We start from the raw sequence: 13146 nt of genomic DNA, 5'->3' as shown, positions 1-13146 counted from the left end.
AACAATAGAATTTCTATAGAGAGTGGGAAAATAGTTCTAGTGTAATTTTGGGCTAAGTTCAAGTCTAAGGCTGAAGAACCAAAAGTAATAGAAAAAGACAATTCAAGTAGTAATTGAGAATAATGCTATCCTTGGGCAAGTCCGAGGTTTTGTTCTTATATATGATTGATACAAGTTTCATGCCAGGTAATGCACTGTTCACTTTCTTACTTATTTGATTCTTAAGGAATAATGTCCATCCTTTTAACTAGGAGGTTTCCCTCCCTTATATACCCTTCTTCTTTGCATCCTAACCCTCCACCTATATGCCTTAGGGCTTTTCTTAGGACACTTGTCCCATTAAAGTTCTGCTGAAGAAGGTAGAAGAGGCTGTTAGCTATGAAACTACTGTTCAGGTATCATTTCCTCATTAATGCAATTGATAAGGTTGTTGCAGTGCATTCAATGCAGAGGGAGAAGGTATACCTTTACAGGAAGCTCCCTCCCACTGTCTTGGCCCCTTTCCATGGTCCTTTTTCCTCTAAGCGGGTTCTCATACAATGCTATCTCACATCTCCTTCCTTTCACGGGTCGATGAAGTCCTCGGGTCGGATACACTTTTGCGGGTGGAATCATGTGTGCTACTTCATTTTCAATCCTCTTCGGTCCTCAAACACCCTACATTAGCCCCCGAAAACCTTGCTGTTAAGGATCGCTCTAAGAGGAAAATTTTAGAAACAACAGGTAGGGTGATACATGCCATGTGCATTCCCACGTGAATACGTCGCTTCATCTATCTTTTGCACGTCCCTGACACTTCGATATCCACGATCCTGCAGTTATTGCACCAAGCGGTTGCTTGTCCCCCATGTTCTACGGTACAATGGTGATCCTACAATCCTTATTTTTTGTAATTTATAAGCAGGAAATTTACCGCTAATTTTTTACTCCTATATAAGGAGGGGGTGGGAATAGCTTTTTCCTATTTACTTGCTTTCTACTATTTTTCATTGAAGCAGTAGTTCGAGGAAAACCCTTTCTAGTGCTCGTAGATGCGCTTGGTTCTTCATCCCCTACCATAAAGAAAAATCTTCTTTTTTTTTTCTTTTTTTCTTTTTTTTTTAATTCTAACCCTATAGGAACTCATGGGTAGATTCGCTAGACTAGTTGACACCCTCAAAAGTATGGCCGCCTTTAGGGCTAAATATAAGATTCCCAACAATGTTGAACTTCAACATTGTGAATTAGGAGAATGGCTGGTCATTAATAAACCACCCGGGGTAATAGTTATTCCTATTGTAGGAACCAAGTACAAGACTTCTGGGCCTTAGATCACTTGGACTCACAATTTATTTGTAGTGGGCTTAAGGATTTCCTACAATGGGTCGTTCTCGGCAGAGAGACTCAAAGCAACACTCAGTTGATACTCTCTTCTTGACTGTTTTCTCTCAATTTTTCTGAACCCTTTCTTCTCCCAACTTTCTTCTATTTATAGCCAAGGTTAGTGGGGAGATTATGATTACAGCCACCGTTAGTGTTACTGAAGGTCCAATATTATCTGATTAAAGTGGATGTTTAGGTGAGAGGGCGGTGCAGCATTTATGATCTTGGAACTTGGCTCCATCTTGACCGATTATGTTCGGCAACTCAGTTCCCGGTGAATATCACATTTTCCCGGGAACAGTTCATATATTTTACCGGGAACGTTTGACCGATCACCTCTTGGAATTCAATACTCTACGCTTGTTTGTACATTAAGGAAGCTCCAAGAAGGGCGCGGGATAACTGGACCTTTCTGCTGGGCCTGTGCCCAAGGCCGGTATGGGACTGGGCCCAGGGCCTGTGTGGGACTGGGCCCAGGGCCTGTATGGGCCTAGGATCTCAGTGCCGTACAATAGCCCTCCCTTGATTCATACTCGGTCGCCGAGAAGAATCAAGGAGCTGTCTGGGCCTTTTGACCTCGGGAATCTTCTAGCCTGGGACTTATGACTATTACTTCTTATTAATATTCATCTCAAAAGACGCGCCGTTTCGCGACGCCAGGCGCAGTCGTCATTATTGCCTGACGGTTCGTGGACCGAAGCGGCGTGCGAATCGGTTACGTTTGGCATTCGCTGGGTCGCTCGTAAATTGTGCCCATTTATTGCTTGATTAAACGTTTCTTCTTCCCCCATTTCTTTTTGGCTTTATAAATAGTCCCTCTCTGAACACCATTCCATTTTTCCTTCGCCTCTGATCTTTAGTGCTTACTCTCTGCCGACCACATTTCTGTGCGCTTGCTTGCTCAGTGTTCTTTTCCTCCTTAGAACCCAAAGTAAGTTTTTCTTCCCCTTCCTGTTCCTTCAGCTTTATTTCTTTGAGTTCACTTTTGTAGTTTTAGGCTTTATAGATGGGTTACTCTTACCTTCTAGAATCCCCGGCTGCTTTGGCCACCTTTAGGAGTAAATTTAATATTCCCGATGACGTGGATGTGGCTTACTGCCATGAGAGTGATATGGAACTCCACCGAGGGCAGGGTACAGCCTTCTTTCCTTTGATGTCCATTTTAGAAGGTGGGGTCAGGTTCCCCGTAGATCCCCTCTTGATAAACACACTCACTTACTATGGGCTGTGCCCTGACCAGCTTCCCCCCAATTTTTACCAGGTAGTTAGTTGTGTCAGTAAGTTGAACCACACCTTTAACTTACAGTTAGACCACCATGACATTAACCAAATGTACAGCCTCTGTGGGAGCAAAGCCACCAATTATTACCTAAAGACAAGGGATGCTCGGGTACAGCTGATATCATGCCTACCTGATTCGAACAGGAACTCCGCCGGGGAGTTCGTCAGGGTGTGCGGCAATTGGTTTGCCAGGGAGATCCCTTGCCCCCTTACACGGCGTGAAGTGGGTTCGTACCATCCCCTTCATATAATTGCTTTCCTCCGCCTCTTCTTTTCTTCTTATTGGAGTAAAAATGTTTTATTGTTAGAGACTAATGCGTCACCTGTTCTTTTGCAGACGGCAAAGTGTTTGTTCAGGACCTCAGAGCCGTCCACGCCAAGGATTTAAACTTCGTCCTCCGTTCCGAGATATACGTGCATTGGGACGGACAACTCCGGGCCTCGCACTTGATCCTCGGAGTGGAGCCGGTTTATTCTACTTGGCAGCCTTTCAAGTAGGCACTAATAGTTGATAGCCCCCTGCTATCATACATAGACGTCCGGTACGTAAACTTTTTGCCGCCGAAGCTTACAACCGGGGAAGCGAGGGAATTTGGTCGGCGGTTTACTTGCACAGACGAGCTAGCCCCTTTGCGAGACGAATCCGCAGAAAAAGCATCCCGGCGTCTCAGGGAGATAGCCCACGAAGCCATACAGCAAGGAGACCAAGCGCAAGGGCAGCCCATTCCCGAGAATCCAGCCGCCGTGCCTCAATAACAAGTGACAGAAGCGGCTGCCTTGCTAGCTGAAGCTATCCAACCTAGTGGAAGGATGGTATCAAGGAAGGTGATGTCAATAGAACGGTTCGTGCCAGGTGCCCGGCAACCCAATCAGCCCCCGCCTTCCTAGGGCCGGGGTCAAGTGCCTCAGCCCCCACCCTCCTCGCAGGCCGGACGTGCCCGAAAGAAACAAAAAGTTACCGATCAACCTTCCACGGGCCCGGGAGATGCCACTGTCCAGACTCCTCCCCGACCAACAGGTGGAATCGTTATCCACGAGCCGCCAACCGAAGCTGGCACGGGGGGCGCGTCCTCCTCCCAAGTGGCTCCAGCGTGGAAGCCAAAGTTCCTTTTGGACGGCAAGCCATTGCCCTCAACCGCCTGTGTTCGGATGTGGGAGAAGGGCGAGGGCGGCCGTATTGCCCAAACTTTGGCCGAAGCTCTCCTACTTCCCAAGGACGTGCATGCTTTTGAGGAGAGGTCCGAGGAGTCTGTGGGGCGCCGGTTAGAGTGGCACGCCATTGCGGTAATTCTTTTGTCTATCTACTCCTTCATATAGATTTCCTTTTGCTTCTTTTCTAACCTTCGTGCTTGCTAGGCCGCTCAAATGGGTCACATTGTGGCTGCCCGGGCACGGGGAGCTTGCCGAGGAAAACGAGCGCGAGAAGGGGGCGCGGGAGTCAGCAGTTAAAACGGCTAAGGAAAAGCTGAAAGCTGCTGAGTCTGTTAAGAAGAAGGCTGCTGCGGCGGAGAAGAACTGGGCATTGGCCGAAAAGAGGTATGCGGAGCTCCTGACCAAGCAGAATGAGACGGAAGTCAAATTAGCCGAAGCCATCAGCCTTAACACTTCCAACGCCGATGAGATAGCCGATCTCAGGGCAGGCTTGGCGGCCGCGGAACAAAAGTGGTATGACGTAGGTTTTGCTGATGCCGAAAATTCCGCAGAGCCGGTGGTGGTTCGGGCTTGGAATATGGGTTTCGAGGCCGGGTGGTTTGCCGCTCTCCAGGCAATGGGAGTTCCTGAAGATTCGCAGCTGAGAGACCCCGGCTAAATTCCATTTCCGAACCCTGTACCTGCCGTCCAGGACGCCCCGGCTGCTATTGACGAGGAGGAGACGGCCAGTATGAAGGAGCTGGTTGAGCAAATCGATTCTCACGCCGAGCCCGAGGAAATGGAGGTCACCAGCATCCCGACTGTGCAGGAGCTTCTCGGTGAGGACCCGCCTTTCCCTCTGACCGTCCAGCAGGAAGTGACACCACATCATTGGGGCGTGCTTTTGACACTGTTCGCAGCTCCGAGCGTATTCAGCGGCATCCTTCTGCATCTGTGGCCACCAAAACCCCTGTGTCATCGCTCTGTGCGCTAAAGATCATCTCCCAGCATGCCCGCCACACACTCCCTCATGTAGCTCGGTCAGAAGCTCTTTGACTTTTTCGGGATGTAGGCACAAGAGGTAAGGGCCTGCGAAGGATCTTCGGTACAACTTTCAATCCGCAGAGAGCCAGTATCGGGGAGCCATCCGGCGAATCTTGTTGGCCTCGGCCTCATCCTCTGGAACTTTATCTTCGGCAAGGAAGTCTATGATCGGGTTCATCCAACACGGACCAGCCACTGCTACCTGCGCAACTTCTACTCCGGCCTGGTCGGGAACACTCTTCACATAGATGCTTGGCTCCCTTATAAGTTCTATCGTGATAAGCCGCGGCGTGTCCTCGGTGGCCGATGAGGCTAACGTGGCAAGAGAGTCAGCGTGCTTGTTTTGTGACCGAGCCACCTGGGATATCTTTACCGTTCCAAACTGACCGATAATCTGCTTTGCCGTACTTAGGTAAGCTTTCATTCGGGGGTCCCGAGCCTCGAAGTCCCCCGTGATCTGATAAACGACCAGCCGAGAGTCCGAGTAAATCTCAACATCCTTCGCGCCCAGATGCAATACGGCCCTCAATCGGGCCAGTAGGGCCTCATACTCGGCTTCATTGTTCAAGGCTTTGAACCCCAATCTGAAGGAGTGTTCCAGTCGTATACCCTCAGGGGTGATTATGACAACGCCAGCCCCGGCCCCCATAGCATTTGATGCGCCGTCCACAAATACCCTCCACGGGCGAATCTCCGCACTACAGATTACCTTGCCTTCGTTCTTGGGTGTGAATTCTGCGATGAAATCAGCGAGAACCTGTCCCTTCACCGAGCTTCTAGGTCGGTATCTTATGTCAAACGATCCCAACCGAGTCCCCCATTTGGCAATCCGACCTGTGAAGTCCGATCTCTTTAACAGTGACTGCAAAGGATACTCGGTGAGGACGAACACCGTGTGTGCCTGGAAGTAATGTGGCAACTTCCTCGTGGCGTGCACCAGGGCTAAAACTAACTTCTCAAGGGGCAGGTACCTTGTCTCGGCGTCTACTAAGGTTTTGCTCACGTAATACACTGGCATTTGTACTCCCCGGTCCCTTAGTAACACAGCACTTACGGCATGTTCGGTGACTGCAAGGTACATAAACAGATCCTCCCCGGGCTCCGGGGCCGTCAACCTCGGCGCCTCTGCCAAGTATTCCTTTAGCTCTCGAAAAGCCTCATCACAGCTCTCGTCCCATCGAAACCCCTTCCACTTTTTCAGAAGTTGATAAAACGGCCGGCAGCGATCGGCAAACTTGGAGATAAATCAGTTCAGGGCGGTTAACATTCTAGTGAGCACTTGCACCTCTTTAGGATTGCTTGGTGGTTTGAGGCGGTTCACGGCCTTTATTTGGTCGGGGTTAGCTTCTATTCCCCGAGTAGAGATCAGATATCCTAGGAACTTACCAGCCCCCACTCCGAAAGTGCACTTCTCGGCATTCAGGCGCAATTTGTGCCTTCGTAGTATCTCGAATACTCCCCGGAGGTCTTCGGTGTGCTGTGACTCGATTCTGCTTTTTACCACCATGTCGTCGATATAAACTTCAACCGTGCATCCAATCTTTTCTCGGAACATTCTCGTCATCATTCGCTGATACGTGGCCCCGGCGTTCTTCAATCCAAACGGCATGACCTCGTAGTGATAGTTTGCGTTCGGGGAGATAAATGCTGTCTTTTCTCGGTCTTCGGGCGCCAAGGCAATCTGGTGGTAGCCCTGGAAGGCATCTAGGAAGCTCATCCTCAGGTGCCCGTATGTTGCATCTACTAACTGATCAATCTTGGGCATCGGGAATGGGTCTTTGGGACATGCCTTGTTCAAGTCTGTGAAGTCCACACAAACTCTCCATTTGCCGTTCTTCTTCTTCACCACGACAGTGTTTGCCAACCACTTCGGGAAGAATATCTCCTTTATGACTCCGGCCTCCCTCAGCCGCTGTACCTCCAGGTTTACTACAACGACGTGTTCTTTTGACGCTCTTCTTGGTTTCTGCTTCTTCGGGGGGAATAATGGATCCACATTGAGTCTGTGGACAATGAATTCGGGATCTACGCCGGGCACTTCATACGGGTTCCATGCGAAGACATCTATGTTCTGCAACAGGAACAACAACATCTCTACCCTTTCCCGGTCATTCATGCTTGTACCTATCTGGAAATATCTGTCACTATCTGGAAGAATTCTTACCTTCAGCACCTCCTCGGCAACGTCCGCCCCAGTTTCCCGGGGTTTCTGTAATTGCTATGCAGTCTCTTTCTCGGCGTGCTCAGCTTGACCGAGCTGTTCCTTTTCCCACCTGACCGCGGCTACAAGGCATTGCTTCGCCACCTGTTGGTTCCCCCTTACCTCTGCAACTCCATACTCAGTAGGAAATTTTACTTTCACGTGAAGGGTGGACGGAACAGCCCCCATGGCATGAATCCACGGCCTCCCCAGGATTGCGGTGTAAGGTGTGAATGATTGGACTACTATGAATGTAACTATAACTCCCTTGCCTTCCATGTCCACTGGGAGAGAGATTTGCCCCTCGGGAATCACAACTCTCCCGTCAAATGAGACCAATGACGTGTCATACTTCGCCAAATCCTGGGTCTTTAACCCGAGTCCTTCGAAGAGGTCCGGGTACATGACATCAGCCCCGCTACCTTGATCAATCATCACCCTCTTCACCAAGAATCCGCCTATCCGAGCTGTCACCACCAAAGCATCGTCGTGAGGTTGGATCGTCCCTTCCAAATCATCTTCTCCGAACGAGATGGCCAGCCGTCCAACTTTCTTTTTCTTCTTGGATGATTCTCCCTCCGCGCAAGCCACTGTCATTACCCTTTTTGCCGCTGCTGCTCTTCTTGGTGCGGCATGGATGACGTCGATTACCCCCAGGGGTGGTGGAAGGGGGTTCCTTTTCTGTTGGGCGCCCTGCCCGGATTCTCGGTCAATGGAATCTGCTACAAACTCTTTCAGGTGCCCTGCCTTCACTAGCTGTCCGAGATGATCTTTTAATACCCTACACTGCTCGGTGGTGTGCCCCTTGTCTCTGTGATAGGTGCAGTATAGGTTTTGGTTCCTCCGAGATGGGTCGCCCCCCATTTTGTTCGGCCATCTGAAGAATGACTCGTTCCTGATCCGTTCCAAGATTTTGTGCACGGGCTCTTTAAACACCACATTAACCCCTTCGATTTGCACTTCTGGTTCCTGCATTCTAAAGTCTCTCTTCAGCTTTGGCGGCAAAATGCTTTGCCCAGATCTCCCCGCAAAAGGAGCTTTCCCCCTGCTTTGCAGTCGGTCATCCTCCAGGCGTTTGTACTCCTCTATGCATCTCATCAGTTGCCTCATGTCCTCCGGGGGTCTTCTCGTCAGCAATTCCCGCAATTCAGAATCTTCGAGGAGCCCCATCCTGAAGGTGCTTGCCGCAATTTTCTCGTTTCCTCCACCAATCTCGTTGTAGAGTTCCCAGTATCGGCTGGTATAACTCCGAAGGGTTTCCCCGACCCTCATTTTCATGGAAAGCAATGCGTCGACCGGCTGTTGCACTCAGCTGCATGTCACGAACCTGCTGCTGAATTCCTGAATCAGCTCGGCGAAGCTGTGTATAGAACCTTTCCACAACCCATTGAACCATCTCAGTGCGGTAGAGCCGAGACTAGAGGGGAATACTTTACACATCAATGCATCGTTGTGCGCATGCAAAGACATCATGTGGATGTAATGGCTGACATGTTCCACGAGGTCCGTCCTCCCCTCATACGAATTGAATGGCGGTCGCGTGAATCTGCTCGGCAGTGGGGCCCGTTCAATTTTATCGGAGAATGGAGACCGGGCCGCCATCCACAAGGCTCGGCTCATGGCATCCACGGCAGCATTGTGGTGCAGTCGTTCCTCCGGCGATTCTGATCCTTGGTCATCATAACCATGCGACCGTGAGCGGTTTCGTTGATGACGTAGTCCCCGTGGTTACCGGTGTGACTCTTGGGAACGCGATCGGTCTCTGGATCGTTGCGTACCAGATCGGCTGAAGCCCTCACCCTGATTTCTCCTTTGCTGGGGGTTGCGATTCCTTTCATGTCGCTGATCCCTCGCTTCCAGCTCTAAATCCTTTACCAGTCTGCGCAACCGCTCCAACTCTCGGTCTCTATCATCATGCTGCCGATGCGCCGAGACGCCGGAAACCGTCCGGTGTGTCTGAGCCGACCCTTCTCCCAATCCGGACCTTTCCTCCCCCCTTGGTTGCTCCCTATCTTCCCACCGTTTCTGCCTTCTCTCCCTCCACGTTGACCCCCGAGAAGATCCTATGGAGCCGCTCGGCGCACGCTCTCCTGAACGCTCCTCAAACATTCCTTTCGTTTGAGTCTCAGTTGAACCACGGCTTCGTAGGAGGGCCCCACGGTGGGCGCCAATTGTAGGAACCAAGTACAAGACTTCTGGGCCTTAGATCACTTGGGCTCACAATTTATTTGTAGTGGGCTTAAGGATTTCCTACAATGGGTCGTTCTCGGCAGAGAGACTCAAAGCAACACTCAGTTGATACTCTCTTCTTAACTGTTTTCTCTCAATTTTTCTGAACCCTTTCTTCTCCTAACTTTCTTCTATTTATAGCCAAGGTTAGTGGGGAGATTATGATTACAGCCACCGTTAGTGCTACTGAAGGTCCAATATTATCTGATTAAAGTGGATGTTTAGGTGAGAGGGCGGTGCAGCATTTATGATCTTGGAACTTGGCTCCATCTTGACCGATTATGTTCGGCAACTCAGTTCCCTGTGAATATCACATTTTCCCGGGAACAGTTCATATATTTTACCGGGAACGTTTGACCGATCACCTCTTGGAATTCAATACTCTACGCTTGTTTGTACATTAAGGAAGCTCCAAGAAGGGCGCGGGATAACTGGACCTTTCTGCTGGGCCTGTGCCCAAGGCCGGTATGGGACTCGGCCTAGGGCCTGTGTGGGACTGGGCCCAGGGCCTGTATGGGACTGGGCCCAGGGCTTGTATGGGCCTAGGATCTCGGTGCCGTACACCTATGATCACCTTCATAGAAGATGGGATGGAAATCCCTAAATCCCCATGGGTAGGGTCACTAGGGATTTCCTTATTAATTTTAGGTTATCCCCAACCCAATGTTCTCCTAATCTTTTTAGGGCCCTCGGTAGTGTGGATATGATAAACCAAAAAATGGGAACTAACCTTACGTGGCATGACGTAAATTGGTCATATAATAGCTAGAAGGGAAAAGAGACAGGCTATTACTTTAAGTGTAGAGTTCCTTCTGTTAGGCTGATTTCTTGTATACCTGAGTCGAATAAGGGCATGGACGAAGATTGCCTCATTGTCTCGGGTGAATGACACTATGGGTTACACTGCCCTACCAAAGATGGGGAACTAGGTGGGGTTCCCAAGATCTTTAGACTAATTTAGGGCATCCCTTTTCCCATAATTTGTTGTTTTTGCATACAATAAATAATTCTGTAACTTATAGCTTTTTTATTCCTCTGCAAACGAGTTCCACATTGATCCGAACAAAATTTTGGTGAATTTTGCAGACCTCAACTGAATCCTCAAGTCAAAGATCCTCGGATTCAAGCCCATCTCCAACAATTTCCAAAGTCCCAAGCACTTGATTAAGGCAAAGGATCCGAGGCTAGCCTTAATTGACATAGCTATTCCCAGATTTCTAACTAAGCCTCTTCCATCTAGTACCCAAGATGCCCAATTGCCAGCTCCGCTTGCAGCCAAGTTGCTCTACTCCCAAGAGCAACCTATCCCTTCTGACATCGAGTAGGAAGAACACGCACCCAAACCTACTTAGGAGGATTTGGACAAAGATTTCGAAGTCTTCTATCAAGAAGATCCCGAAGACTCCCCAGCCCTCACTCACCGTCACCTTACTACCACTCAGGTTAGTACCAGCCAGGAAGCATCAAACATCCCAGAAGAAATAGTTCTAGAAGAGAAAACTTCTGATCTGTTGGCACTACTCACTGATCATGCTGGGGGTGATTCCCCTTCAGTGCCTATAGTACCTCGGCCACCAACTCCTGCCCCAACTCATGCCGCCACTGCAGATGTTACCAAAAAGAAAAGGAAAAGGGGAAAAACAGCTAAGGGCTCCGAAGAAGGAAAGATCCCCCATCCTACGCAACAATCGCCCACCAAAGAGACCAGAATTACAAAGGCTCATCAAAAGAAATGTGCTGCTCCTAGGACCGACAAAGGCACCAAAGGAGAGCAATGTCCTAAACCGACCATATGGAATCCTACCTTTGTACTCAGCTCAGGAGACCCTGTGACCTCTGAAGCATCCCTTAAGGATCCCCAGAAAGGAAGGTCAGGGTTGGTTTTTGAATGCTTAGAGAAGACTCTTCTACTCTCTAAGGATATGCAAGAGCTTCAGGGGTTGAGGAAACGTGAGGTGTTCCTCTCACTGAAGAGAGACCTTGCAAAGGTTAAATTCCATCCTCTTGCCTTACCATCATTTTCCGTTATCTACTTGATTAATCATTGGCACTATTTTTTTTTTTTTTTTTTTACAAGCAGTGCAAGAGTCTTTCGTTGTTAAGGAGTGGGTAAACCATACCCTATCTAAGTCTCGCGAAGCAGAAGGCAAGCTTACCCACTCCGAGAAAGCCCTTGCTAACTCTGAGAAAAAGCTTAAAGATGCCCTTTTTCACTTAGCCGAAGTTGAAAAAGGGTGCAAAAACGCCGAAGCTACCTTGGCAAGGCTTGAAAAGCAGGCCAAGGAGTTGCGAATCTCCTTTAAAAAGTTCAAAAGGCAACTGGCCTTGGCCATGGAGAAGACTAAGCAGCAGCAAAAACTGCTTGAGGACAAAAGATGCTGAGAGGGCAAAGGCTGAACAGGCTACCTATAATGCTGAGATGACAAAAACTGCTCAGCTCAGGGATGTTGCTCGTACTTTTTGTGCAGAAGTCTAGAGCGAAGCCCTTAACATTATAGGAGTTGAGGCAAACTTCGACTTGAGGGGAGTTGACAAGGTATACTATCCTCCTGCTCTTTGCCTCACTCCAAGCATTGCCCTTTCTCCTCCTAACCTGAGCTCTACTTCTTCGGTGCCTAAGTCTACCACAACTTCAACCACTAAGCCTACGTTTGGGAAAGACAAAGAACAGCCAACTTCCACACCCATAGTGGAGTTAGAATCAGAGGAGGTTGTTGAAGTAGAACAATTGAAGAAGAAGAATAAAGACAAAGAGAAGGAGGTCACTGCTTGACTTCTTCAAACATAGAGTATAGATTAGTTTTGATAAGGGTTAGGTTTAGCTAATACCCTCTTTTGTAATCTGTACCTGAACTTGAGCGAATATATTTCACTTTTATTTCCCTCCTATTTGCATAATTTTTACTTTTTTACTTTATTAAGTATTTTCTCGTACTCTTCTGATACAAGTATGTGACTTTAGATACATTAAATTTCTTAAAATTTAATTTCAACTTTTAAGCATATCCACTAAGCTTGGATAGACTTCTACTTAAAACGCTAGGGATTTAACTTCATTTTCCCTAAGGTTAAGTTTGCTCAGCCATTGAATCCATCTTGGACTTCCAAACCGAGGGGTCCAATAAGACTAAGACTCACCTGGCTCTTAGCCTCTGTTCACCTAAAAGTTAATTTACTCAAGGCCTGCGACTCTAGGAGTCGAACAAGGCCGAGGTTCTGTTTAATACTTAGCCAATTTTCACATAAAAGTTAATTTACCCAAGGCCTGTGATCCAAGGAGTCAAACAAGACCGATGTTCTATTTAACACTTAGTCTTTAGGTTGAATTCAATGATGATCCACTTGTAAATAAAAAGAAAAAACCAATCAACAAATAGATGAGAACCGAATAGAACTTGTATTATTAATAATAATACCTACGTAGATTATTTACATTCTATGGACGTGGGATTACATTCTCATCCAAGTCTTCTAAGTAATAAGCCCTAGTGCTCACTACTAAAGTTATCCTGTACGGGCCTTCCCAATTAGGACCTAGCTTCCCCCATGATGGGTTCTTCGCCGTCCCCACCACTTTCTTTAAGACTAAATCTCCATGTGCCAATGGCCTTGCCTTAACTCTTTTATCATACCATTGCCTAATTTTTTGCTGATAATATGCCATTTTGACCATAGCTACTTCTCTTCTTTCGTAGATTAATTCCAGGCTCGTTGAAAGTAAGTGATCATTCTCCTCTACACTAAACTAATCAATTCTCAAGGTTAGGAAGCCTGCTTCAAGGGCTATGACCATTTTGGATCTGTAAGTCATTGAAAATAGGGTTTCTCCTATTAATCTTTGGGATGTGGTGTGATATGTTCACAACACATGGGGTAACTCATCCACCCATCTTCCCTTC

Source organism: Quercus robur, chromosome 6 (assembly GCF_932294415.1).
Source record: "Quercus robur chromosome 6, dhQueRobu3.1, whole genome shotgun sequence".
Taxonomy (NCBI): Eukaryota; Viridiplantae; Streptophyta; class Magnoliopsida; order Fagales; family Fagaceae; genus Quercus; species Quercus robur.
This window is presented reverse-complemented; position numbering follows the sequence as displayed.